General features: G+C 54.0%; 1 protein-coding gene across 1 annotated transcript in view; it reads left to right on the top strand.

Moving 5' to 3' along the window:
- The first annotated feature begins 4019 nt into the window (after positions 1–4019).
- The window catches only part of KANK4 (KN motif and ankyrin repeat domains 4), a 64008-nt gene continuing 40127 nt past the window's right edge, over positions 4020–27900 (top strand). The window contains exon 1 of the mRNA XM_046645620.1: positions 4020–4246. The gene's annotated coding sequence lies outside the window, so the exon portion shown is untranslated. The remainder of the gene's footprint in view (positions 4247–27900) is intronic.

Genomic DNA, 27900 nt, shown 5'->3' with positions numbered 1-27900 from the left:
CTGAGAGCCAGGATTTGCATTTGTATGTGCCTGATTCCGATCGAGGTGCTGAAATACACAAACAAGATAGGACTCTCTTCACGTAATTACAATCTTGTGGGAGAAACGGGCAATAACACGTCATTTGAATTGTGCTGAGTATCATGAAAGAAAAGAAGAGATGCTACGGCAGTCGAGACCAGGAACTCTCAACTTGTCCCGGGGTCAGGGTCCTCGCAGAAGTGATGTCTAAGCTGAGACTCATGGGATGAGTATTAACTATCCAGACAAAGAAGTGGCAGGGGGCAATTCCAGGCAGAGGAAGACGCTCTAGGCAGGTGAGAACCCAGTGTGTCAGGGGAACTCAGAGAAGTCTCACAGGGCCAAAGCAGAGAGGGCGAGGGGGACGCAGGTGAGAGTCGAGAGGGGGGAAAGGGCTAGACTTGTAACCTTCTCGCAGGAATCCAGGCTTATCCCAAGAGCAAGGGGATGGCTTTGAGGGGTTTGAAGCAGGGGAGCTCACAATCGGATCTGTGGTTTTTGAAGCTCACTAAGGCTGCCTTGTAATCAAGGTAGAATATGAGCCGTGTCTGACGTAGGCTTCAAAATGCCACGGTGGTCCCAGAGATGGAGAGATCCCACCATCTGGGGCATCAGGAAGGCCTTCATGGAGGCACGGTTGCCCAGCAGAATGATTCAGACACGCGAGGATGGGTGTGGGGGGGTGCGGAGGAGGCAGAGTCCAGGCGTAGGGAGCAGCCTGCACTCAGTTACAAAGCCAGATGCGTATGGGACGTGTTTGCAGAGTGGCGAACTGTCCAGTCTGGCTGCAGGATAACGGGAGATACACCTGCAAGAATAGGTTGCCGATACGAAGGCCTGGGAAGCACACATGGATGCATATGTGAACAGCCTCACGCTGTGGATTCCGCACTTGCGAATTCATGTACTTGCTCACTCTGATTTGTAACCCAAATCAATACTCGCGGCACGGTCACAGTCATTCGCCGACCTGTGCTGAGTGATGACCATTTTGAGTCACCTGGTATGCACATTCCCAGCTGGGCTGAGCAAGGCGACCCTCTGCCTTCTTGTTTCAGCTCTTATGCTGTAAACAAGTGTCCTTCTTGTGGTCTATTTAGTGGTAGTTTTTTTGTTTTTGTGCTTTTTGCAGGTGATTTCACTGTTTAAAATAGCCCCAAAGCTCAGCGCTGAAGTGCACAGTGCTGCAGGGTGTCCCCAAGCACGAGAGGGCTCGGATGCGCCTTCTGCCGAGAATTTGGGTGTTAGATGAGCTTCATTCAGGTGTGAGCCACAGCACTGTTGGCCATCAGTTCCATGTTGATGAATCAACAATATATATTGAACATGTAATGTGTGTGAGTGTATATATGTGTGTGTATGTAGTCTTTAAACAAAAACATAAAACAAGGTTATGAATTGATCAGTTGATAAAAATGAGCCCAGAGGCTTGTAGGGACCTAACCGGTGTCTCCCCATGGAGAATGGCTCAATACCAGCAATTTCAGTGTTTGCTGCCACTTTATGGGACTACTGAGAATCATGAGCATTGATCGTATCTGTGCACACATTTCCCCCTGGAGAGCCAGTTGCTAAACACTACCAACACACCACTGACGAATGCAGACCCTGCAGGAGCTGACCTCCCTGTGGAAGAGTCAGCTGACCATGCTGCTTTCAGCTGGGCAGGGCTGTCTTGGGACACATCCCCGTGCTGGGTGCACCTTCCAGGCCCTCAGTTAGAAGGGTGCTGTCTTTGGAGTCACCAAGACCCAAGCCCGAGTCCCACCTCCCCGATTTCCTAGTTGTGTGTCCTCGGGTGAGCATCCTTGACAGGAGAGTAACAGCCACTTCACACGTGGTACCAGGAGTCCCGAGGAGATCATATATGTAAGATGCTCGCCTCAGTTGGTGCCTGGCACTTACACAGTAGGTGGTCAGTACTTGTTAATCCTCCCATACCCACCCCAACCTCCATCGGAGGGTGGGGACAAAGAGGCCCTCTCTCCTCTGCCTGCTGCTCAGTCCTTCCATCACGGAGCTTCTAGCCCAGCACTGCTGTGCCCATCATTCTAAATCGGCTTTTCAGACTCACTCTGCTGGAAGGGCCCAGGCTGGGTCTTGCAGTGGAGATGCCCACCCTTGAGATTCTGGACCTGCTGCTGCAAGGAGTTCTCTCTTCCCGGGACCGCATAGGAGTCCACCCTCTAGTCTGACTCCTGTTATGACAGAAGAAGTGCACAATGCGCTGGCCGGCGTCTCTGTGTCTGTAGCTTCTGGTTTTGTGGGGGGTTGGGAGTGGGTGTATTTGCTTGGTCCGTTTTTCATCCTGTTTCTCAATATCCTAATCTGGGGTTCAGGAGCTCCGGCTGCCCCAGTGCAGAGCTTGCTTTCTCTGACTCATCTGTACCCTCCAGACACAGCTGCTCCTCTGAGTCATCAGGCTGAGCTTTCGAGGACAGCAGTCTGGCACGCCTGCTCCATCTTCCGGGGAAAGGTGCTATGTCTCCACACCCCAGTGCCAGCCCGACGTCTAACTTGGCTCTCAATGCCCAGACACAGGTTGTTAATGAGGCTGGAGGATGCAGAAGGAAAAGGCGCCAGGACCAGGAGTCGGAATGCCTGGGTTCCAGTTCCAGCTCTACCAGCTGGCTGGTGCAACCTTGAGCTAGTCACAGAACCCTCCTGAACCAGCGTTTCCTACAGGGGCATTGGGAGGTACCCCAAACTCAGGACACAAACCCCTGCTCCATGGGCTGGATCTGGTCCATAAACTCATTTCATTTGGTTTGAACAATCTTGACATATATGAAGTGTTTAGCATTTTTAAAACAAGTTATTAACAAATTGGGAGACTTCACTTAAATATCTGGATTTACAGCTTCTCTTTAAAAATGGGAAGGTTGGGCCACATTAATTCCTTGCCCTGAATGACAAAAACGGACTGGAACTGCATAGCATTAGCTCCCCCACTAGGACAGGAGCCCGAAGCTGCCCTCCAGCTCACCACAGTCCCCACCACTCCCTATTGTTTCCCAACACTGAGGCCAAGCCTCGGCCACCATTTATTATTCCTTTAGGGCTACTGATTTGCTTTTAGTAGAGCCCAAGTGGGAGCGAAATCGTTATAATAACCACGTTTCCATCAAAATGAAAATCTGAGAAGTGCCCCTTGCCCCAAGTTATCTCCACCTTCAGGGACTCAAGGTCACAAATGAAGCCTCTTTGGTTAGGTTTTACCCGAAGCGAATGCGCCCTTTGAAAGCTGTGCTGGTGGGTCGAGCTGGGGTTCGAGTCCTACAGGCTCGCACATCCTACCCCTCCCACGCCTCTGTGTCCTCATCTGGACGACGGGTAGTAGCAGCTCTTTTTTCTGGGTTTTATGGTGCACAACGTGTGTAAGGCACTTGGTAAGCTGGTCGTTTAAGGTTAGTGATTGAAATGCAAACATTCCAACTGACAAAGAGCGTTGTGGGAAGTGGGGGTGTGAAGGGAAAGACAGGATTCTTGAGTGTGGCCAAAGCAATCACCGTGAAGGAAGAAAGCAAACGGGAAAAGAAATGACTTAGGAAAGAGAAAAGTTCGGCCACATCCACGCCCACCCTCACTCGCCCACATCTGCTGATTGCGTACCGCCTGCTGCGCTCGGATTCCGTCCCAGGGACTGGGTTCCAGTCGGGCGCGGGCGGCTCATTACCGTGTGTGGTGGATAGAAATGCCCCCACCATGAAAGGAGGCTAGAAACGCCCCTCCTAACTAACTCTCCAGCACGATAAACGCATGTGGAAGCGCTCTGGAAATCTGAAAAGCGCTATACACAGGTTAGGAGTTTTCGGGTCTCTTTTCAAGCGTTTCTGTCAAACTGTATCCCAGGGCTCTTTGAGTTTATCAGGGCTAAGACCCTCCCCTCGGTTTCGCAAGGCTGCCCCTTCCTACACGGCGAGCCGCGCCGCGTCAGGACTCTTTCCCGCGAGCGAAGGCGGGGACTCGGGGTGTGGGCAGCGGCGGCGCCGCGCGAAGCTCCGGGTGTGCGCCCCAAGGCTGTGCGCCCCGAGGGTGCGCCCCCGTCCCGCCTCCGAGGCTGTGCGCCCCGGGCCCGGGCCGAGCGGCCGGCGAGAGGGCGCCCGAGGGTGTGCGCGCCCCAGACGCCGAGTGTGCGCGCCCGGGACGCGGCCCGTGCCCCCGGAGGCTGCGTGCGCCCCGAAGCCGCTGCGCGCCCGCCCCGCCACCCCCGTGGCTCGCCGAGGTAAGGCGCCTGCGACCCTCGCCGCGCGGCACCCGGCCTGCGCCACCCGCTCTTGGCCCCGGCGCGCGGCCACTCTTCTGCGCCTCCGCCGCCCGCCTCGCCCCTTCCCGGGCCGGGTCCCGGCTCCAACAAGGCAGCGGCTGCGGCCGCCCTGGCGTCCCGCCCGGGGGCCGCGAGCGCGGGGAGGGGGCTGCCGGCCTGCGCGAGCTGCCCAAAGGTGGGCGCCGCTCCCCTTCCGCCGCGGCCGGCGCCCGGGTGCTGGGAGGGGAGCCGGAGGGGAGGGGAGGCCGGTGGGGAGGGGAGGGGAGCCCGCGTGGCCCCTGCGGCTCCGGTGGTGCAGCCCCCGCCCAGCGCTGCCGACCCGGGCGCTGCGGTCCCGCATGCGGCTTGCGGGCCTGGGCGCCCTGCCGCCGGCTCCCAGGACTGCCTGGACTCGAGCTCTTCGTCTCCCTCCTTTCGCAAAAGCCGGTCCCCGGTTTACCCCGGTTTCCCCCCGGTGCCTCTCGGCCCCTGGCTGAACTTTCCGGCGCTCCCGTCGGGCCGCAACCTTGGCTGGAGGCAGTGGGGCGGCCTTGGGGCGGGTGCGCCGGCCGCCCAGGGCGCCTTTGCCGAGCCTCCGCGCCGCTGGGTGCGATTCCCTCCCTCTCATCTCTCCCTTAAGGTCAAACCTTTGACCCCAAATACTTTGTACCTGCAGAGTGGCCACTTACTCAGCGTGGCAGTTGGAAAGTCGAGCGCGGGGCCCCGACACCAGGTTTGAATGTGTGCTTGCCCTGGGCATCCACCAGGCCTGCGGGAACCTGCGGTTTTAGGTCCCAAGCGCCCTGGGGTGCAGGCCTGGAGGGCCAGGAGGTGTCGTTTTCCAGGAGACAGAGAAGAGTCCACCCTTTCATGAGGATGACCCCCTGAAGCCTGGGCAAAGTCCTACTGGCCAAGTCGGGTCAGGGGAGGGTGAGATGCAGCCAGTGACCAGGTTGCGGCCTGTGGAGAAAGCCTCTTGAATTAAACCCAATCCCCTGGGTGAATGGAGGACGATTCCTCAGAGCCTCTCAGGACGTGAGGCAGGGGAGCAGGGCGCCACACCTCGAGTGGAAGCAGAGTCCACTCCCATACTGCCTTCCCAAGTCCAGCCCTCCTGCCCTGTCCAAACTCCGCCCTGGACCATGGTGTGAATTATGGGGACTGTTAGCGGCACTGAGTTTGGGGGAATGGCTCAGGGTCCAGACCAGGCTCTCATTCAATCAACAAACACTTTCTCCGTGCCAGGCATCCTGCTAGGTCATGGGATACAGAAAGGAACAAAACTGGCACTGTCTGGCCTCACGGAGTTCGCAGACCAGTGGCCACGACCGATAAATCACTCGAATAAATGTAGGATTCCGAGCAGTGCTGGATTCTTGGAAAGGAGAGAATAAGGTGCGCTGAGAACCTGTGATAGGTACAGCAGTCGCTCCATCAGAGGGCTAGTAGTTGAAGAGGGTGGAAAGAGCCTTCTGGGCAGAAGGAACAGCATGTGAGAGGGCCCTGAGGCGGGCAGTAGAGTCCATTAGAGGAACTGAAAGACTGTTGACCAAGTGACCAGCAGGGGCCCAGCTGGGCGTGCCCTTACTTCTGCATCCCATCGCTTGGGCCAGTCAGTGCCTTCCTCTCTCAGCCGTGATGATGGGCAGTTGGAGTTGCCCTCACTGGGTCACAGTGCAGGGGGAGAGAGGGAGAGACTGGCAGGCAGGTGCGGGACTCACCCTCCGCGTGCAGTGACTGCCTGCACCTGGGTCGGATGGCCCGCGCCTGCTCAGGGTATCAAGGCAGTGGTTCTTTCCTCCAGTTGTTGCGTGTTGCCCACTGAGCTCTCAGCTGACCAAGGCCTCTGCCCAGCATTCAGGAAGCCTGTGCTGGGAGTGGTGGCTCATCCTAGACTTTAAAACTAGAAGGAACTGCTTGGCCACGGTGTAAAATTCCTTAGGGGGCTCCCATGGCATTTCCTTATCTGGCCTGGCCCACCTCTGCAAGTTCTGGTTTCCAGCACCCTGCTGTCTCCCCCAGCCTGCCCCCTTGGCGAGCACCCTCATGCTCTACTCACGGTGGCCCTCGGGCAGTTCCTGGAACACTGCTGCCCTTCGTCTGAAGTGCCCTTCGTCCTTGTTCGCCCAGTGGACGCGCACCCAGCTTCCAGCTCCAGCGTTAACGTGAGGTCCTCCCCAAGACCTTTCCTGACCAGAGTCACATGCTGCCTTCTCTGTGTTTCCAAAGTTGGGACATGCCTCTGCCACCGTGAGCATCAGCCGCTCTCGTCTTGAGCAGGGCGCTCCTGTCCTGTGGTGTCTCGAGTACCCAGCACAGAGAGGGACACGCAGAGGGTGGCCCATCAGTGCTTGTTGCGTGAAAACCGTCTAGTCTGGTATTTCTTAGCTTTTTTCCTGGGTTACACATATCTTTAAGATTCTGATGAAAATTATGGATACTCTCCTCCAAATGCATGTGACCTAAAATATCTTGCACACGATATCTCATGATTCACAGCCCTGCCTTCGACGTTGACCCCATTTCCAGAACTTTGAGCTTTAATTTTACAGGAAACAGAGGCCCAGTGAGGTACAGCGGCTGCCTAGGCACCGACAGCTGGTTGCGAGCGTGTACCCTCCACCCGATCACCCCCGAGCTCCCGACTCTCCGTCCAGGGCTCCTTCCAGCTCCCTCTGCTTCTTTTAACCATGTAGCCTCCTTTTGTCCCTAGCACCTGTGAAGGCCACTGCTCATGGCGGGAAGATGGATATCTTGGTTTTGCTTCAGTTCAGTAGCAGCCTGAGGTGTGACAGGGAGAAAAATCTATTATGGGCAGAGCTGACAGTTAGGAAGATGGATGGGCCATCTCCCTGGCCTGCAGTGTTGTGACATCTGTTTCAGCTGGAGGAGCGTCACGTGCACTTTGCACTTATCTTCTGGGCCCTGGACTGAGCCACGTGGGCCGGACTTGGAAACACTCTGGACCGGACTGTTGAGATCAGGGCCCAGCTCTTGGCCTTGTCAAAGGCGTCTTCCCCACAGAGCAGGCTGTGGGAATGAAGGAAGAGAAGGGGGTCTTGCTTGCTGACTCCGGACCTGTGCCTGCCTGCTTCCCCCTTTCTGCAACAAGACACCTACTTCCGGCTGCTGGGCCTTCCTGTCTGCAGATCAGCATCTCCTTTCATGCAGCAGTTCATTCATTCATCAAACTGCGTTGAGTCTCTGCTCTGTACCAGGCGGTGTGCTGGTTCCAGTTTATAAGGAGGGGTTCGGGGTGGGAGTGGTGATGTCTGGTTCTGCTCTGCGGGGGAGGGAAGACGTCTGTCTCCTCCTAATTCAGCCGTACCTTGGAAGGTGTGCTAATGCCGAGGACGCATTCCCTTTTCAAACTCTGATCGCGTGCAAGTTATGTCCTCTCTGAATTTTCTTAACTGTCAGTTGGGTCTGATAACCATCTTTTCTTGGTTTCTTGCCTCTCTCTGGGCAGTTATACTGATCTGGTTATCGCATTTCTGATGGCAGATCCACTGCACTCTGTATGTGGAACCGGAGCAGTGCTGCATAATGACAGTCCATGTGGGTCAAGCCCTGGCATGTTTAATCCTCGAGATGTTACAGTCGTAATCCCAGATGTGTCGATGAGGCTCAGGGAGGCTAAGTGACTTCCCTAGGGTTGTGGAACTAACAGGTGATGAAACGGGTTGAGGGAGCTCTGTCTCTGGAGCAGACGGCCAGCCTCGCGCCGTTCTGTAGTCAGGCGTCGGGGGAGAGGTGCAGGCTGGGAGGCCGTGGCATCCCGGGATTGGAGCCTGGATCTGCTGCTCACCAGCTGTGTGGTTTAGAACCGGACCCCACCCTCCCCATGCCTCAGAATGCTAACCTCCCAGACCCTGAGTTTGGACTAAGAGGCCTTTCTGGGAACAGTTTCCAGTCTACATGGATAATATTTCAAAGTAGGATTGAAGGAAGGAAGGGGGGCCGTCCTGCTAAAAATAGGCCTGTCGCAGTTTCCAGGATAAACAAACGCTGCCCCCAAATCTCAAGGATATGGTTAGCGTGATACGCAAGCAGCTATACATCGCTGGTGTCTGGAGGAGCTGGCTGAGCCGTCCTTCTCCAAGCAAGAGAGTCTGTTTTTAGAAGGAATGCCTCCCTGTCTGGCTGGGGCCTTAGGTCCTGGGCCCTGCCCTTCACAGAGCTTTCTGGGGACACAGGCATCTTGGGAGAAAACCTAAATCCCACGGCCCATCCCCCTCCCCATTTTTTTCCCCAAAAGTAAATAAAACGTAGAGGCCGGATGTATATTATTGGAATGTGGCTGTGCTGTCGCCGCATGGAAGGATCCTCTGTGTCAGCAGCCCCCTTTGCCGGGTCTTTCCAGTTTGTTGCTCTGGCATCAGGTGATGGAGGGCAGAGGCATATGGCACTGGGGAGAATTCGCTCCGTGCAAAGATGAAAGAGCAGGACGGGTGCCGGTTCCCTGCACAGCTGGTTTCTGCCCAGAAGCCCAGACACTCTCAGTGAAGTTGGTTTTGATTTTCCCAGCAGGGCACCAGGGCTGAGTGCTTCCAGGTGCTGGCCGACCTCATTGAGGGGCTTCCCACCCCTGCCCTCCGCCTGGGAAAGTGTGGCCATCCTGCGCTTGGGGAAGGGTCTAAGGGACAGGAATGTCGAGTTGGGTGGTGGCTGAATGCAACCCGGTGTGGTCAGGGTCTACACCTAGGAGGTACAGTACTGACTGTGTGGGAGGGGGCGTTTTGTCAGCGACACTTGAGTTCTTTAAGAGATCGTTTTCATGTATCATTTGTGTGATTTTAAATAAATAAATAAATAATAAAGCCCTCTGCTCCTCAGAAGAAGGAGGAGGGTCAGAGCGGGCGACGGCTTTGCCCTGTACCAGCCCCTTGAGCGCGAGCAGATGGCTCAAGTGTCCTTGACGTCAGCTTCCTCGTCTGTACCAACTTAGGCTCCTGTGCTACGGAAAGCAGACGCGCTGAAGCTGGTTTTAATGAAGAGGGGGGAGCCACAGACGCAGCGATGGTGTCTAAGCACGGGCCGGAAGCAGGCCAGGCAGACTGGAGGTGGTGCAGAGGGTTCTGAGGCTGAGGCTGTCCCGCTGGTGCAGTCGGTCACTGTCTTCACTGTGAGCGCCTGCGGCTCAGCTCAGCACTGCCTGCCCCACGCCTCATCCTGCTGTCACACAAACCTCTCCTTCGTCACTTAATTCAAGTTCCAGAGGATCCTGCTGTCTGAGCTCGAGTCCCTGGAAGCTGAGGTTTCTCTCCAGGCCGTGTCCCGACTGGTCCCTGGTCAGCCTGGGCCTGGGTGGCTGCTGAGGTGGGCGACCTCCCTGGCCGGTCAGATGGGAGGGGAGGGCAGAGGGGTCATATGTACAGAGCTTGACCTGTTAGGGCAGGAAGGGCTGTGGGTGCAGATTCCTCCAGAGGGAGGTGGAGGCCAGCTGAACTCAGGAATCCGCCCGGTGCGCGCACGTGCTGAGTAGGGACCCTTCACTTGGGGTAACAGCCCTGAGGGGGCCCGTGTGCAGACTTCAGAGGAGTCTGTGAACTTAGGGGGGAAGACAGCATCTTTGTCAAGCATTTTCTTCGGTTATGAATGGAGGCACGAACCGGTGGATTCGCAGTTCCTGTGACATCGCCACCAGTAGAGGTCACAGACACTTGCACATCGCAGTTCAGCTGCTCTGATACCTTAGCTGTGACTCGTGCCCTCGCAGCTCTGGGATTGCCACAATTGTTACAGGGCTGCAAGAGCTCATTGTTTCACGCGTTAATAGAGGACACTCATTACTATATTGCACATGCATTTTAAAAATTTTAGTAATTATTTTTCACTGCAATGTTTTCTTCATAGTCAAGCTGTGCATTTTACCTTATATATTTTAAAACGTTCTGAGAAAGGGTCCATAGGCTTTGTCAGTCTGCTGAAGGGGTCCATGGTACAAAAGGGTTAAGACCCTCCGACAGGAAGTCCCTGAGCTTTGGTTCTGATTCCCAACTTCCGTCCCCTGATCGTTCATATACCGTCCATCTCCGCCTAATTAGTGCAGGACATCCTCAAGCAGCAGTAAATTCCATTTAATAGTTTGGCAAATTTGCAAGAGCACATAATTTGTGGTTTGGGTAGAAAGTTTGATGTATTTCCAGAGGTTAATTTACAAATTACAGGCACACATGGGCGACCGGGTAGGTAATTCCTATCAGCCCACAGACCAGCAGGCTCAGTCCATGCAAACCAGTCCATTGAAACAACCGCGTGGGGGACGTGTGTGTGTTAAGGAGCTTGTGTAGGCTGGTGGGTGACTCGGCTGATCAGATGCGAGCTAGGATCCTAGGAAGGAGGAGGAGTACCTTGAAGTATGTTCTGAAACGCGGGAACGTGGAGGAGGCAGAGGGAGGCGGGAGAGGGGGGAGTCAGGGAGGATGTGGGGGGACCAGCCGGATGCTGACTGCGAGGAGGAGGCTGGAGAGAGGAGAGCCCACTGGAGCAACATCAGAGTAGCAGTTGGTTTTTGCTGCCTTTTACTGAACATGTAGCCTGTGCCAGCTCTGCCCGGCCCTTTCAATAGAGCCATCATTTAATCTCTACCAGCCATGTGATGAGGCCTGAGTGTTACTGTTCCCATTGTGTAGGCGGGTAAAGTGAGGCTCTAAGAGGTGGAATGCTCGCTCTGGGTCACAGAGTATTAAGTGGTGGAGCCAGGAGCTCAGCCCAGGTCTGCTGGTTCTGGCACCCTGGGCTCTTAAACACCATGACAGATGACCACAGAGTCCGGGAAAACTGTGGTGGCCACTCTGTCTCGGTCAGGGAGTGCTTACTGGGCATCCACAGTCTTCCCACCCTTTCCACCTCAGTGCCTCTGCTCTCTGCTCACACTGGCTCCTCGTCCTGTCTTCTTCACCCATGGGCTCCTCTTGGGGGGCTTCTGTGAGCCCCTCATACCTGCCCATGGGCAGCAGGGGTCAGTCCCTGGAGCTGCCGGCTCTGGCCTCAGTGGAGCTCACGAGCCTTACTCGTGGGGCGTCCCCTTTGGGTGTGAGCTCCCTCTCCCCTCCCTGTGCCTCCTGCTGCATCTGGCATGGAGCTCTGTCCAGCAGAATCTTGGTAAAAGCAAATGAACCAGGTCCTTCCATCCCTTTTGCCTGTTGTCCATTCTTAGCACCTGTTCTGGGTCCCATCACCTAGAGCTTGTTGCTAGGAAACCTCTCTGGTTACCTAGAGCACCCCTCTGTTACAGATGAGGACGCTGAGGACCAGTGAGGGCAGGTGCACAGGGAGTGAGTGACTGAGCTGGAGCGAAAACCCGGCTTCTTGCGCCAGCACGCCACGTGGCCCTGACACTAACGCTGAAGGTGTCTCTTCCCCACCGTTAAGCAGGCTGGTGTTTGGGGCGAGGGGACGTGTGTGGGGCACCTGAGGTCACTTCTTCTGTGGTCACTTACTTGCTCCACTCTTGTGCCTGCCTCAGGGCTGGCCTTCCCTGACCTGATCTTCTTCTCCCTCGTTCTACCCCCAAGCCCTCTGCTTTGCCAGCTGCTGAATGGAGCCCCGTGTTAGCCAGGCCGTGGGCGGCCGCCTTCGGGGATGCCCGGTGGTGCCAGAGCCTCTTGCCCTGAGGACCCTGCCCACTGGCAGAGCTGAGGCCTGAAATTCCCCGCATTGGAGTCATTCCTTTGGATTACTTTGTCCTCTCCAGAGAGCTATTGTTAAAAGGCAAATATGTTACCCCGTGGGGAAGCTGTTATCCCACCAGCACCATGGCCCCGTGGAGAGGGCAGTGGCCCGGCTTTGGTTAAGTTGTGTCACCTCTCTGTCCCTTAGTTTCTTGTCTGTAGAATGGGGATAGTAGGAGGGTATGTGGGGGTTACCCAGGGGATGAAATGGAAAGTGCACATAATGAGCAGTCAATAAAATTAGCTTGCTTTTTCTTTCTGAGGTGGTAGGATTATTTGGTTAGTTCTCCAGCTGAAGTCTTGGTTCCTAACAGTGTTTTTAAGTATTTCGTTTATTTAGGTAAAGTGGTCTCCTTTCGTTTTAAGATTTTTTCCCTTTCTAGTTATAAAATGCTTTCGAACTTCATTTTCTTGCCTTTGAAACAGGGGAAAGCTCCTCCCTTGCTGGTTTGTTGGGCGTTGACCCAGCTGAAGTGCCCGCGGATGCCAGCCCAGGGCTCCCGCTGAGAGCCCGTGGTGCTGAGTTATTCTGGGGTGAGGACTGGCAGCCCCTGGGACGGGGGGAGGTTCTGGGTGGGTCCCCAGGGAGGAGATGGGGAGCAGGGAGGGAGGAGAAAGGGAAATGAGGGGGACCCTGCCCCTCCGAGGCCTTTGCCCAGATCTGCCGCCCTCTCGGCAAGCTCTCTGAGGTTCTGAAGTCCCTGGAGGAGCGGTCTCCTAGGGGCCCCCCCACCTCCCGCCCCTGGTGTGTCTTGGAGAGTGGGGTGGAGGAGGCCAGACGTCCCCCCACGCTTTTCATCTCACGGGGTGTCGGCGGGGGTTGTAAATTGCTCCTTTGAGGGGGCACTTGGGATTTTGAGAACGTGCACCCGGCTGGATTCTCTGTGGTTTCTCCTGAGACCAGGATGGTTCTCTGGGGCCTGGGCAGGGCAGAGGGTCCAGGAGCAGGAGCAGCCTGGCCCAGCCTCCTGGCCTGTGAATGGGGTGGGTGGCTGCGTGGGGGCAGCATCATAGGAGTTTTCTGGCAACCGGCAGAGCAGAGAGCCTCACTTCCAGGGGTTCCTGGAAGAGGGTGCTCCCCTCCCCCCAGACTGCCTTGGGCAGCGAGAGCCCTTGTCAGCCCTTCTCCTGCTCTGGCCTCTGCGAGCTCCTGCCAGCCTCTGGGGAGGGCTCCCCCACCGTCATCTATCATAACTGAAGTTAAGCCTGCCTGATGCAGGTAACCACCTTCCCGAGGACCAGAGACCAGGAGCAAAGAGTGGGGGTGGATGCTGTTCCTGGGGCCCCAAGCCAAGCAGCACCCTGCCACCTGCCTGCCCAACTCGGGGACGGGCAACAGGGCGGGGAGAAGGGGGTGCAGCTGGAAGCTTCCCAACGATCTGCTTTGGGGCTGGAGCACAAAGGAGCCAGCATCAGTTCCAGCCCAGGCGTGGGGCTTGGAGCCATGTGGTTCCATACACCTCATGTCTGTTCATTGCCTGCGGGCTGTCACCGTCCTTTCTTCCTTCCTTCCCTCTTTCTTCCCTCCCTCCATCGTTCCTTCCCTTCTTCCTTCCTGCCATCCAGGAAATACTGACTGATCCCTTAACTCTGGGCCAGCGACTGTGCAGGGCAAGGAGCTTGCAGTCAACAGAGGAGATGGAGAATCAGATAGCTCATTACAAGACAGTTGGAGGGATGCTCTGAGACGTTCTTACAGGGTGCCCTGGGAGCGCGGAATTAGGAGAGGGGGCCAGCCCTCACTGGTGTCTGGAGAAGGGGAAGGTGCTGGTGGGAAAGCTGTGGCAGTTGCCAGATGGAGAAGGAAGGAGGAGGGACCCGGCACGTGCGAAGGAGGTCTGGGGCATGCAAGGCTGTGCTGTTAGCCGGAGGCTCAAGCAGGTCACTTGTCCACTGGGTTTTAGTTTTCTCTGCTGTAAAATGAGGCTAATACTACCAAAGTCACAGCTGGCACAGAAAAAATCCTCGCTTCCTTTTTTCCAATTTATGATCTACCAGGAAGATTTAAACATGTGGAAGTCATGGCAATGAGAGGCAGATGTGAGAAATGCTGGAATCAGTGGAAACACAATGGCGGGAAGTAGCTTTTGAAGAGAACCTCAGAGGGTGGGCAGTGTTAGTTGAGATTCGTATTGAGGATCAGGAGGAGCTGGTGGATGGGAAGACTCTGGTAGAGAAGACAGGAAAGGCCATCTGCGGGTTTGTATGGTGTGAGCAAAGGCACGAGGCACCCAGGCACTGGGCCGGGGTCGGGGGGCTGGGTGCAGTGTGGAGGCTGCCTCTGTGAGGGCAGGGGCGTGGAGACGAGGCTAGAAAGGTGAGCTGAGACCACTTCAGTGCCTCACTGGTGGGCATCTGGGCGGCATTTGGTTCCCATGGAGGTTTTGTTTGACCTGCACAGGTTAAAAAAGAGAAGAATTAAATCAACATTTAAAAATCAGATTTTACATAAATCCACATTCCTGGCTTCTTTTGAAAGAAATCAGGTCTGGCAACACGAGCCTTGACTTCATCCCCACGTGGCAACAGCTGGCCGGGAGGTGAGTGCTGGGCATTCAGGCGGCCACTGCCGCCTCCAGCTGCAGGCTGCATCTCCCGCTGGCCAGGTAGCTTGCCTGAACCTCCACCATTCCAGTCACTCTCGAGTTACTGCAGTGTGTTCAGAAAGCTCCTAGAAAATGCTAATGCATTAGGGGGGAGAAAGAAAATTCTAAACGTTAACACTGTCATCCCTTCATCAGATTAGGCAGGGAGTTTTACTGCTCCCCGCGGAACATTGTCCTTGTGGAGAAGCAGTGAGGAGGGGAAACTGGGAGGCTCCAGGCAGGACAGTATGGGAAGCGGACTCTAGGAAGTGAAGGGGGGTGGGAGGGGACACCTGCAAAGAGGGGATGTCAGCCTCTGGCCAGTCCTCTGCCCGCTCCCCTCAGCCTCGGCGTCTGGCATCTCTATGGGGAAGAACACTGAACACCTGTCCCCAACAAATACTTACTGCATTGTAAGACGGTTCACACCTCACGTTATTGCCCTTTAAGCTTAAAAAATGGGCCCCTTGAAGGACAAGGTGAAACGTGTGTATGTTTTTTTTTTAATTCATAAGGAAACTAATGGAAAAGAGAAATTGTTTCCATTTTTTGAATAATTTTTAGAGTGTGTGTGTTTGTATGTGTGAGCAGGTGGTCTTTACAATTTGAAACCCCACTGGGAAATTTTTTATTAAAAAAATATTTTAAAAATCATACTAGTTAGTAGCAAACATTTAAAATAATATAGAGGGGCTCGCCTGGTGGCGCAGCGGTTAAGTTTGCATGTTCTGCTTCCACAGCCTGGGGTTCACCAGTTTGGATCCCGGGTGCGGACATGGCACCGCTCATCAAGCCATGCTGTGGCAGGCGTCCCACATATCAAGTAGAGGAAGATGGGCACGGACGTTAGCTCAGGGCCAGTCTTCCTCAGCAAAAAGAGGAGGATTGGTAGCAGTTAGCTCAGGGATAATTTTCCTCAAAAAAGAAAAAAAATAAATAAAATTAAATTAATATAGAAACTTAAAAAGGAGAAAACTCCGAACTGTCAAAAATTGGCGGCGAGGGCGTTGGGGACAGCTTGGAGTGTATATGCCTCTAGGAGCTGTAACTGTATCCTTACATAGATATGTATCCACGTATATGTATCCAGATAGAAAATGTTTATTAAAGTGAGGTTGTGCACACAGGTCTGCTCCGGCTCCCTCCTACTGCTCTGTCTCGAACACATCTCAGGCCTTACGTCCCCTCCAAGCCCGCGGTGGAAGACACTGCTGGGTGGGAGGAGCTCGTCGTGAATGCTGTCCCCTCCAGCCTCGGTTCCCCACTGTAGAATGGGGTAGTCATTCCTCCCCTCCAAGCTTAGGATGAGGGTTAAACAAATGCAGATGTGCTCAGCACAGCCCATCTGCCGTCAGAGGCAGCCAGCCCTGCTCACATCCTCCATTCTTGGGATTCCTCGTTCTCCACCCTTCACCCCTTGGGAGAGGAGTGGGGGGAGCGGATCTGGGGTGAATTAGACCTTTTTTCACAGTGGAATTTGGAACCCTCGTTTCGGTGCTGAGTAACGCTGAGATCGCCAGCGGTCCACTGACGGATGCGTTTAGGTTTTGTTGAGGTTTTCTTTGGACTCTCTTGCGTTTACTCAGCTGCAGGACGATTCCTGAGGCCAGGTGTGGACAGGAGGCGTGTCTGACAGGAGGCCACGACCTGGGCCTGCCCTCCGGGGGGCCCTCTCAGTACAGGGCTTCACCCTCATCTGTGCACGCTGCCTCCCCTCCTGCTCCCCCTTCCCTCGCTCCCGCCCCTTCCGCTCAGGATGACGGCTTCCCTGTCATTTGTGTGACATGCCTGACAAAGCCTCTCACGCCGCTCTCCCCCTGGACCCCGACAAGTCAGTAGATTTAGGTCAGTGTTATTATTGACAAGTGAAGCAGAGAAGTTGTGATACGACTCACACTCACACAGCAAACATTGGACGGGTCTGGGTTTCCTGGCCTGTGGGCTGTGCTAGTTGTGCTGTATCACGGTGCCTCTTTCTAACTGTGGGCAGGAGGCTCCTGAAAGCGGGGCTACCTGAGGGCCCCTCGCCCAGGCCAGCCGGGAAAGCCTTTCTGGAATTCGTGAGGCTGTTGGGCGTCTCGTGTTGCGAAACTGGTGGGAGCAGATGCACGGCCAGGGTTGGAGGGCACCCAAGGTCATAGGAGGGGCGGACGGGAGCTGGGAGGCTGAGGATGGCCTGGCGCAGAGCTGGGATGGCAAAGGAAGCTGGCCTTTGTCCTCGCCAGTGGTTTGTGGTTTCTCCAGCATTTGGCCTCACGTTGGCGGTTTGGCCCTTTTTGTGCCCCAGGGAAGTGGCCCACCATAACATCCCTGCATCCTAATTCAGCTCGCATCCCTAGCCCTCTGTTCCTACATCCAGCAATTCAGAACTCCCCAGTTCTGTTTCCTGTTCTCTCAGAGAAGCGCTGGGAGGGCTGTGGGCGTACGCTCACGGGGGCTTGAGCAGGCATCCTGGCCTAGCCCGATCATTCAGCCCACGTTTCATGTCACAGTTGCCTCATGGACCAGCTCTTGCCTAGAAATATAATGCGAGTCACGTTTTAAATGTTCTGGTAGCACATTAAATGAAATAAAAAGACAAGGTGAAATTAATTTGGAAGACATTTTTATTTAACCCAATATACCCCAAATTTTATCATTTCAACATGTAATCATACCAAAAAAAAAAATTGAGATATTTTACTTTCTTTTTTTCATACTAAGTCTCCGAAATCCAGTGTGCTTTTTCCCTGACAGCAGGTTTCACTTCAGACTGGCCACATTTCACGTGCTCCATGGCCACCGTGGTCTTGGCCAGCGTCATCGTGGGCTTGGCTGTTTAACCAAGCAGACTTATTTTGGGGTGAGTGGCGGGGTGTTTTCACGCCCTTGTGCTCAGGGCGTCTGGGGTGGGGTGGCCGGTCAGCAGGGCTCAGTGACAGCACAGTGTGCTACTTGCCCTGCCGGGATGGATGACAAGGCGTTGACATTCCCCTCCGTTCGCGCCACGTGTCTTCCCCTGCACCCTGCAGTCTCCCCTCTTAACACCTTTTGCTTTTGTAACCCACAGTCCTAGACTAACTTTACTGTCCGTTTCTCTGATCCCGCCTTGGGACTGCGGGATGTCTTTTAAATCCATGCCCTTTGACCTCAGCCACTGCTTGGCATTCCCCGTGTTTGTCTTCGTCGTCTCTCATCCCAGTCTCCTCACTGACGGTTGCAAACCTTGTCTGCTCTCCTCGAGCTCCCAAATCGCTCCACATGGGCTCCCTCTCAGCATGCGGCCTGTTCCTGCCTCAGCAGAGGCGGAGGTCGCAGCAGAGGGGGAGGTCGCGTGGCCTCAGGTCTTAGCTTTCTCCATCTTTGCCCTCCCCTCCCTCCCTGGAGCCCCGCCTCAGAGTCCTCCCTTCCCACCTCTAGAAACACTCACTCTCCTTCAAACTGGCCATGGGCGTTGGAGCCAGAGCTCCTGGCTTCGCATCTCAGTTCTAGGGCTCACGCTCCCCGTGGCTCGCCTTTCTTCCCGGGAGCTGCTGCTCATTTCTCTGAATCCTACCGAAGTCACACACAGCAGCCCCCTCCTGCTGCTCCCATCTCGTCAGCCCTTGGCCTCTGCCCTGCTCTGTGGAAACTGGGCTCAGGCCTCGCCAGCTTTCTTGACGCACCCCCAGTGATGCCTGGGCTGCAGGCCCCCTGGTCCTTCTTCCCCAGGTGACTCCTCCTCTGCTGGCTCCAGCTCCTCCCTCCCCTCGCCTCTGCAGTGGTCGCACTGACATGGATGACTCCAGAATCCATACAGCTAAGCTTCAGGTTTCTCCCCTGTCCCAGGCCCACCTTCTCCACTGTCTGCTGGGCAGCTCTCTTTAGATGACCCTCTCTGTGGGGGAACCCCGGTCAGGCACTCCACATGCCCAAGGACAGACTGTCCGTCCTCCTCCTCCCAAACTCGGTTCTCTTCCGATTTTCCTAACTCGCTTCTTGTTGCCACCACTCTCCAGTTCCTGGGTTGGAGGCCCTGGAGTTTCCGATGCCTCCCTCCCTGGTGCTCACTGACCCCGGGTTGGATGGTCGGTGAATCTGTGGCTTGCTCAGGACTCCTGCTCTTTCTCTCTTACTTCCTCTTTAGTTCATCACCTGTCTGTTCCCACTGCAGGCACTGGGATGAGCATCTGATATCTTCTGCCCTACAACCCCATAGGGAGGGAGCTGTGTTTTGCCTGTTTCAGGTATGTGCACACTGGGGCTGGGGAGCTGCGGGAACTGGGAAGTGGCAGGGCTGGGATTCAGATGCTGACCCACATGACGCCAAAGCCCACGCTCTCCACTTCTGCACGCTCCTGCCTCCAGCAGGTCCAGCACCAGGCTGAGCTCCTGATGCTGAATGTCATGGGTGTGCGTGCACACATCCTTCTGTGCCCGTCGCTGTGTGTCAGTGTTGTTGACCTTGCTGTCATCCAGGCTCGTCACTGGTGTATTCAGAATCTGTGCCTCTGTGCTTGGTGCTGGCACCTGGGAGTCTGGACTGTGAGATGCAGGAGCCTAGAAGGAGGAATGAGAGCACATCTTCAAATAGGGCATGTGCTTCCCTTTCTCTGGGTCTCAGTCTCCCCGTCTGTAAAATGAGAGAGGGGGACCAGTTCCTTGCAAGAGTCCAGCTCTTATGCTCTGTAACGCTGTTTCCTGGCTCTGCTTGTCCGGGGCCCCCTGTGTGCTCAGCACACGATAGGGGCTGCTGGGCAGGGCAGAGAGCATGCAGGAGGCAGTGCCCAAGGTCGAGGGGCTGCCAGAATCTTTCCAGAAGACAAAGCCAACATTCAGGAAACAGTGGAAGACATTATGCAATTATGCTTGCAATCTCAGATTATGTACATTTGCAATAGTTCAATAAAGGAGCAGAAAAGCTGCTGTTCTCTTAAAAGAAAAAATACATAAAGGGGGCAGTTGGTGAGAAGCATTGTCGGGCGAGACTTCTCTTCAGACTTGCTATCCTCTTCCCTCTCCTGAAGTTGTCTGTTCGTTCTGTGGCGAGCTACTGTCTGCCGATGGGCCGGGCTCTGGGGCGGCTGCCCTCCCCGCGCACTGCAGCCAGCATTGTGTCCAGAACCCGCCTTCATCCTCCTCCTCCTCCGTGGAAGAACCTTGCAGGGCTCCCGCTCTCCACGGAATAGAGTGAGCTGCCCCCTGCCCCTGCCGTCCTCATCCTCTGCCCTGCCCTGCTCCCTGGGCCTGGTGCGCTGGTCCTTTCTCAAGCCCACCATCTGTGCTTTCGTCTCTGAGCTGGAGGGCTGCTTCCCCAGTCTGCCTGGAGAACTTTTTGTTCAGCCTTCAAAGCCCAGCTCAGATCCCTTGCCTGGGATGCTTTCTCGGTCCCCTGTCATGCCTTCGCCCACCTCTGTGCACCGTACGTCCTTGCTTCGGTCTCTGGCTCCCATTTTGGACCATGAGTCCTTAAAGGTTCTTTATCCCTCATTCATGAATCCACAGCACCTGGCCTTCTGCCTGAACAGGAATTTCTGATGAATGACTGATTTTTGAACAGACAGGGCTCCCCGGCACCCCTCAAGCTGCTGGGCTGTTTCTCTTCGTGCCCCGTGGCCTGCAAAGGTGACTGGATGACTGAGAAAGCATCACTGTCTCCAGTCTGCAGACTGGTGTGGGAGACAGGCCACAGAGCCTCGCGTTGGCCCTGGGGGACCCTCCAGGAGGAGCGGCAGCTGGATCGCGTGCGCGGGGCGGTGGCAGGGAGGCTGCGGCGAAGGGGGCATTTGTGTTGGGCTTGGCAGGCAGGGATTTTGTGCTCCAGAGCACAGGCTCCCGGTTGCACCCCTGCCGAGGGGCCCAGCCCCAAACGCCTTCCGCCCTGGGAAGAAAAGGAGGCATTGTGTGCGCTGGCTGCGCTCCAAGGGAAATATTCCTGTTGTTCTTCTATTTTGAACTGCTCCCTTTTTAAAGAGGAAAAGTCCAGAAGTGAAAATCTCTCCCCAACTCCAACACATCCTGCCCACCAATTCCACATCAGTTGCTGCCTCCAAAATGTGAACCAGTCTGTGAATCCGTCAGTTCACTGGTCAGTTACAACTGCAGCTGCCGTCGCCAGCACTGTCCAAGGCTCCAGGGAGGTGGTCCTCGGCCCTCCTAGGCTTTTCCTGGTTGCCGGGGTCCAGATCCTTGTCGAACCTGCCTGGTTGCTGCTCTCGGGCCTGAGGTCCCTCCAGGCTCAGCGTTCCCGCCTGCATCCTGCACCTGGACCACCACTTACCCCTGCACAGAGCCTCGTGCAGTCAGCCCGCCACCCTCCCCTCGACTCGGGCCTTGCGCACAGGTATGGACAGAGCAGGCCTCCGCCTGGGCGGTGGGAAGCTTGGCAGGAAGACCCGAATGCGCCTCTCGCTCTGCCTGTCACAGTCCCTGTGGCCTGGGCCGAGTTACTGAAGCTCTCTGATCTGCAGAACAGAACAGATCACACCTGCCCTCGCACACAGAGCCCCCCGAAGAGGGATGACAGCAGGTGCCTGGGTCACAGTGCCTGTCACGCCATACGGCTGCTCCCGATAAGTAGTAACAATGAGCAATTGCTGAGCGCTTACTAGTTTCGTCCGTCCTTCCCTCAGAAACAACAGCAACCACAGTTCTGTTGGAGTGTTTTCGACATGCCAGGTGCTGCCTTAAGCACAGGCCTGTGGCATCTGAACAGCCTTATAAGGTGCGTAGAGACCCTTTCACAGCCGAGGAAACCGGCTCAAAGAGGTGGAGTGACGTGGCCAAGGTCACACGGCTAGGAAGCCTGCCGGGGCCGTGGGACTCTCCTCGCCCTCCCCAGCCAGACACACACCCATCACACGCCTGGAGGCAGCATCTGCGCTTTAGCGAGCTCTTGGGGAGATGCACGCGCATCAGTTTGAACAGCCCTGAACCGTGGTTTACACGGTGCCCTTGGAAGTTGGTTAGGGCAGGACTCCTCAAACTGTCTTGTGTGTGAAGATCGCCTGGCGGGCTTGCTCACACGCAGGTTCAGCCCCAGTGTTGCTGACTTTGCTGACATTGCTGCTCTCCTCGCTCGTGTCTGTTGCCTTCGCTTCCTGGGCTCCTCCGAGTGCACAGCGCACGTTAGTGGGACCCGGGCAAACTCCAGGCTCAAGGCTTGGCCCCAGGTAGCTCATGCTCTATGTCTGCTGGAGCCTTTAGGGCAAATCTGAGCTGGACCCGGGTCCTCCCTGAATCACTGCCACGGCCTGCCTCTCCTTTGGGGGAAACTGCCCCACTGGCAGGGAGGGACGTCTCTCTCCTGAGCCACACAAGGCAGGAGCCTGGACCCCGCGTCAGCCCCGCCCCCACCCCCGCCCTGGTGAACAACGGACAAAGGAAATTAATTTGTAACCCAAAACCCTTGTATCTGGATTGAAAATGCATCTTTCTGATGGAAATTTTGACCGAGTGCTAGGTCTGCAGAGAGCATTTTCTCTGAAATTGATGTCTGTGTAAGCCGGCTGCTGCTCGCTGGTTAAATAGCAATTAAACACCTCAAGCCTCCTTGGAACTTTCAAAGATTATTTGAAAAGTAATTGTGTTGTATCGATTAAATAATTTGTAAGTTAGTTAGAAAGTCACTGCGTTTTTTAGTCTGTTCTTTTGCAAACAAATTTATCTTATCTATAGACCTATTGCATGCCCCCAAAACGTTGTTTATATTTAATAATCATCTAGTATTTAATGAGCGTGGCTGGTGGTGGAATTAACGCGAGACTCGTTCGTTTGCCAGATCCTTTTATCTGGTTCCTTCTCTATTTGGGCTCCACTGGCAACGGGCTTCACAGGCGGTTGCAGGGCTAAAACTTGGAAGGCAGTGAACACTGTGGTCAGGGCTTGTCTCTAGGGCCAGACACCCCTCACGTTGAATTCCAGCCCTGCCCCTGAGTAGCTTTGTGCCTGGAACCTGTCGTCCGTGCAAAGGATAAAACAGCACCTCCTGATACAGTCACTGTGAAATTAAGTAGGTTATCTATCATTTGTACAATATCGGACGCTGTCTGGCTAGTAATCACTATCATTATAATAACAGCATAATTATTCGTTATTAATATTATTATGCCTCAGGTTCTCATCTGTAAAACAGGTGTGAGAGAATAGAAATGTTAACACGTGAGCAGTCGAAACTTCTCTGTGGAGCCTTCAAGTAATGCCCTTCTAAGGAAATGTCTGCATGGTTTGCTTGGCTGTTGTCCCTCGTTATCATGCAGACTGTGGTCACCCGGTGATGAGAAAGCAGTGCACAAATGGGGCTAATGCTGGAACTCCTGACGGGTCGAGAGGCTGGCAGAGGATGGGCGAGCAGCTGCCTGAGGTGCGAGGCGATGAGTGAAGGGTGCGTGGGAGCTGGAACAGAGCACCCGCCTCCAGAGGGCGGCGTTGATGGAAATAGGTCCCAGAGGAGCAGAGAGTGCGGAAAGTGTGGAGACCCCGCCTTGTGCTCAGACGCCCCTCCCCTCTAGTGTCCTCTCTAGAGGCCGCCGGAAGGTTTGGAGGGCCTCCAGTCCACTTTTTCCTCCTTGATGGCTGTTTCTCTGAACACAGCACTGAGCCGAGTTTGGGCTGGGAGGCGGCCTTCCTGCCTCGCTGATGGGGAGTCGTGGCGGTAGAGCCCAGGGCCGAGGGAGGAGGGGAAGGACTCAGTGCAGAATGAGGGCTTAAGTGGCGTGTGCGCAGTTTGCCGCCGTCTCGCCACAGTAACGCCGTTGGCCCATGGGGATGCCAGCCACGTGGTTTGGTTTCAAAGACGCCATCAATTCGGTGTCCACCCTGCAGACCAGTGCCGCCAGCGTGAGGTTAATAAAGGAAAGCTGTGGATCAGGAGTCTAGGCAGCGCTGCTGTGCGGTACGGGCAAGCCACTGAGCCTCGGTTTCCCCACGAGAAAGTGAAGGTGATAATGTCCAAGGCCAGCTCTATGTTTCTCTGCTCCCAACAGTGGCAGACCAGCAGGACGGATTGGGCCCCGGCCACCTGCAGGGCCCCAGGCTGGTGCCCTCGAAGATACCCAGAAGCATGAGAGAGGGGCCTGGACTTGAAAAGCCCCATAATCTGGCTGGAAGGAAAGATGGCAGCATCGCTGTTATTCTTTTTATTAGTTACCTAATGAAAGTCTGTGCTGTGTTCCAAGTGCCCCACCGTTCTGTGACACCTCGAGCTGCTGTGGGGGATGCAGACGTGGGATGTGAATCTCAGCAACACCTTTTCTTAGTGACTTTACTCCCGTTAAAACCAAAACCAAAGCCAAACCAGAACAGCAGGTGGCTTTCCTCTGTATTGCCAGCTGGTACCCTGGCAACGAACCCCATCTCCTCCAAGGAAAAGTTGACGTGGATGGAAGTTTCTGGAGCCTTCTTCTCTCACTGTGTCTCTCTGGGTCGCCTCCGGTACCTGCTGCTGGGGCTGAGTGCTCATCCTCCCTGTTTGACCCACATCACTGTGCCCGCTCCTCTCTGGCTGTGCTGCCTAGAGGGCCAGGTGGGGCCTTGCAAAATAATAATAAACGCCTTCCAACTTGATGAAAAATCTGCAAACATCACTGGCTTCACCCAGGTGTCTCAAGATTACTTATCAGGCTCAGTTTGCTTTCACTGACTTTCCTGAATGTGCAGGCTGTGCCAAGAAAAATCTTCCTCCCAACCCAGAGGGCAGATGCCACGGCCCCCGCCAGCCCTGGGGTGTCTGCACCTGCAGCCGTGCTCTGGAGCCGGGTGACGCCTGTGACGGCGTCGCTGGATTCTCACCAGGCTCAGAGCTGCCAGGGGTGCTGGGGCGCTGCACTGCGGAGGCTGTGTCTGTGCCTGCCCTTGAGGTGACCTCACTGAAGCGACCCAGGAGGCAGGGGAGGCTGATTCCTCGGTTTACTCCACGTTGTGGTTCCCAGGCCCTTTTGACCATGGCCCAGTTCAGCCAAGACACAAAAGACCTTGTGGCCCACTGAGCCCACTGACACCCACTTTCCAGTGGGAAGGAATTTGGTGACAACACAGGATGAAAGGGGAAGAGAGAAATAATCAAAATGGTCATGCAGCAAATGCTCAGGACAAATCAACAGAAACTCCGAAAAGTAATTCTACCAGTAATGTAAATTAATAGAATTGAGGCGATTAAACATCAAGCCAACGCTGATGCTGCATTGTAGCGGTCAAGGGTCCTTGCCGCAAACAACAAGCCGATTAATTCTAGCAAGCACGCGTGGAGGAGGAATTCATTAAAGGACCGGGGGTCGCTCCACCGCCCTCCCCAGCATCGCTTGCCCGCAGCCTTCCTTTTCCAGAGCACTTTCTTCCAGACAGAGGCCTGGCCTGGGCGCCTCTCCCTGCTGAGCGTGCGTCCCATGGCTCAGCCCCAGCTGTGAAGGAGGCTCGTGCTGCAAATCCTGCTTTCCAGCCTAGGGAGGTGGGACTCCTCAGGAAGGAGATAAGCTAAGCCCAGGATGGTGTTTGCAAGTTGCTCGGTAGCCCAGGAAAGCAGACAGGTGCCTTCTGCACTGATAACAGAGCTCGTGTCTGAGGACCGTGGGCTCCGGCTCTTGGCCCGCATGCACGCACAGGAGCTTTGCAGGGTTGTCTGGTGAGGGATGGCAGCCACACTTCTTTGTAGGACAGAGAATTAAACTCTCAGTAAATGCTTTCAGTGAACTAATTTTTGTTTATGAATGCCAAGGTTTATTAACTCTCAATAACTCACTTATATTCCTAGTTCCGTCTAAAAATGAAATCCCACATATGAGGTTTTTTGGGGAGTGGTGATGAAAATGTTCTAAAATTAGATTGTGATCTTTTCAACAAATGGTCCTGGGGAAACTGAATATTCATACGCAAAAGAATGAAGCTGGACCTTTATCTTAAACCATATACCAAAATGACCTCAAAAATGGATCAAAGTCCTAAACTTAAGAGCTAAAACTATAAAATTCTTAGATGAAAACATTAAGGAAAATCTTCATGACATTGAATTTGGCAGTGATTTCATGGATATGATACAAAAGCACAAGCGACAGGAGAAAATACAGATGTACTGGACTTCGTCAAAATTCATAACCTTTGCGCATCAAAGGACACTATCAAGAAAGCAAAAAGATGTCCTACAGAATGAGAGAAAACATTTGTAAGTCACATATCTGTAAGGGGTTGATATCCAGAATATATAAAGAACTCTTACAACTCAACAACAACAAAAACAAACAACTCAGTTCCAAAATGGGCAAAGGACTTGAACAGGCATTTCTCCAAGGGAGATATACAGATGGCCAATAAGCACATGAAAAGTGTTCAACAGTCATTATTCATTAGGGAAATACAAATCAGAACCACAGTGAAATAACACTTCATACCTACTACACTTACTAGGATGGCTATAATAATTTTTTTTTAATGGGAAAAAAAAACTGTTAGTCAAGATAGGGAGAATTTGGAACCCTCATGCTTTGCTGGTGGGAATGTAAAATGGCGCAGCTGTTTTGGAAAACAGTTTAGTGGTTCCTCAGAAAGTTAAATATAGAATTATCATATGACCTAGCAATTTCACTCCTAAGTATGTATCCAAAATAAGTGAAAGTAGGAACTTGAGCAGATATTTGTACACCTATGTTCATACAGTATTATTCATAATAGCCGAAAAAGGTGGAAGCAAGCCAAGTGTTAATTGGTAGATGAATGGATAAACAATGTGCTACTTACATATAATGGGATATTATTCAACCATAGAAAGAAATGAAATTTTGATGTGTGCTACAGTTTGGATGGACCTTGAAAACATGCTAAGTGAAATGAGCCAGAAATCCTCTCCAGCTCTGGGTCTCTAGGATCCATCTGTTCATCCATTTATTTATTCGTTGATTCAACACTTTTTTGTTGGGTTCCCGTCACACCAACTGTTAGGAATAGGGTGGTAAATAACACAGACACGATCCCTGCCCTTGCCTCGCTTAAAACACTGTGGGTTTAAAAAGTAATCATAGCTAACACTTAGTGAGCCTTATTACATCGCGAGCACAAGCGCTTTACACACTTATCTCAGGCGGCCCCACAACCGTGCACTGAGCTGGGCTCTTCTTGAATCAGGACATTGCTCGAAGTCACACAGCTGGGACTTGAACCTGTCTGCCTTACCTCAAAGCCATGCTCTTAACCGTTCATCATCGTAAGTGGCAGCTGGGTTTTGGCCACTTGGAACGGGGGACTTCCCCCAACACCTGCCCTGAGCCCTCCTGTCTAAGATGGCGGAGTGATCCGGGAGCATTGAAGGCAGAGGTAAATGTGAGGTGGACTGACCTCCACGATGGAGTGGGTTTGGAAAATAAGGCCAAAGTCAGTGGACTCTGCAGAGCCATTTACAATAATCATTATAAAGCACGTGTAACTATATTTTTAAATGGTTATGTGATATAATTTTAAATACAAAATTGAATTCATAATTGAAGTTATATTATTATAACTAATATGTTTATTATTTATTGAACACAGACTATATGCCAGCCTCTGTTCTAAGTGGTTGATGTGTATTATCATCTTATTTAATCCTCCTGACAGATCCACGATGTGAAGAGGGTATTACTATTCCTATCTTACAAGTGAGGCAGCTGAGGCACAGAGAGGTTGAGTAATCTATTCAGGGTCACACAGGCAGTCAGTGGCTGAGCTGGGATTCCAACTATGGCTCCTTGAGTTGGAGCCCAGACTCTTAACCACCATAGAACTTGCTCTTCAATTAAATTAAAATATGCAAAATAGGTGGACATGAAACTACTTGCATTGAGGTGGTAGGTTTATGGTGATTTCCTACCTTTTTCCCAAAATAATTTGTCTTTTAGTTTCCAAGAATACATCGTACTAGCGGTGTTTTTTAGACCAAGAAAAGAACTCACATGTCACTGTGACCTTTTTCATGTGCTTACTTCGCCGTTTTACTTTGTTGTAGTGACCGCTCGGGCATGGACTGGGAGATGCCCGTCCTGCGTCGGGTGTGGGGCTCCCCTGTGGGCTGGGCTGCCCCCACTCTGTGGCAATCTTCCCGAGGGGCTGTGTCCCCTTCTCACCACACTCTGATCAGCACTGAGGACCTTCCTTTGAAAGGTCTCTTTCTGACTTTTAAGTGCGTCTGCGTGGCACCGCACACGTGGTTAGAGCGGCACGTTCACGGGTTTGGGTTTGGCTCTGGTCCCCGCCCCCGGCAGCCGCTCCGAGCCTCGGCTTTGTCCTCGCATCGTGGAAGCAGCGGTGCCACTTCAGAGGGCCGTTGAGGAACCTGAACTGGGGGTGTTTGTACTGTACCCGGAGTGCCTGGCACGTGTGGGCTACATTAAGACCATGGTGCTGCCGTGTTTACCCGGCATCTGTTTGATTACTGACTCATGCGGTTAAGTGT

Source organism: Equus quagga, chromosome 18, assembly GCF_021613505.1.
Source record: "Equus quagga isolate Etosha38 chromosome 18, UCLA_HA_Equagga_1.0, whole genome shotgun sequence".
Lineage (NCBI taxonomy): Eukaryota > Metazoa > Chordata > Mammalia > Perissodactyla > Equidae > Equus > Equus quagga.
This window is presented reverse-complemented; position numbering and strand designations above follow the sequence as displayed.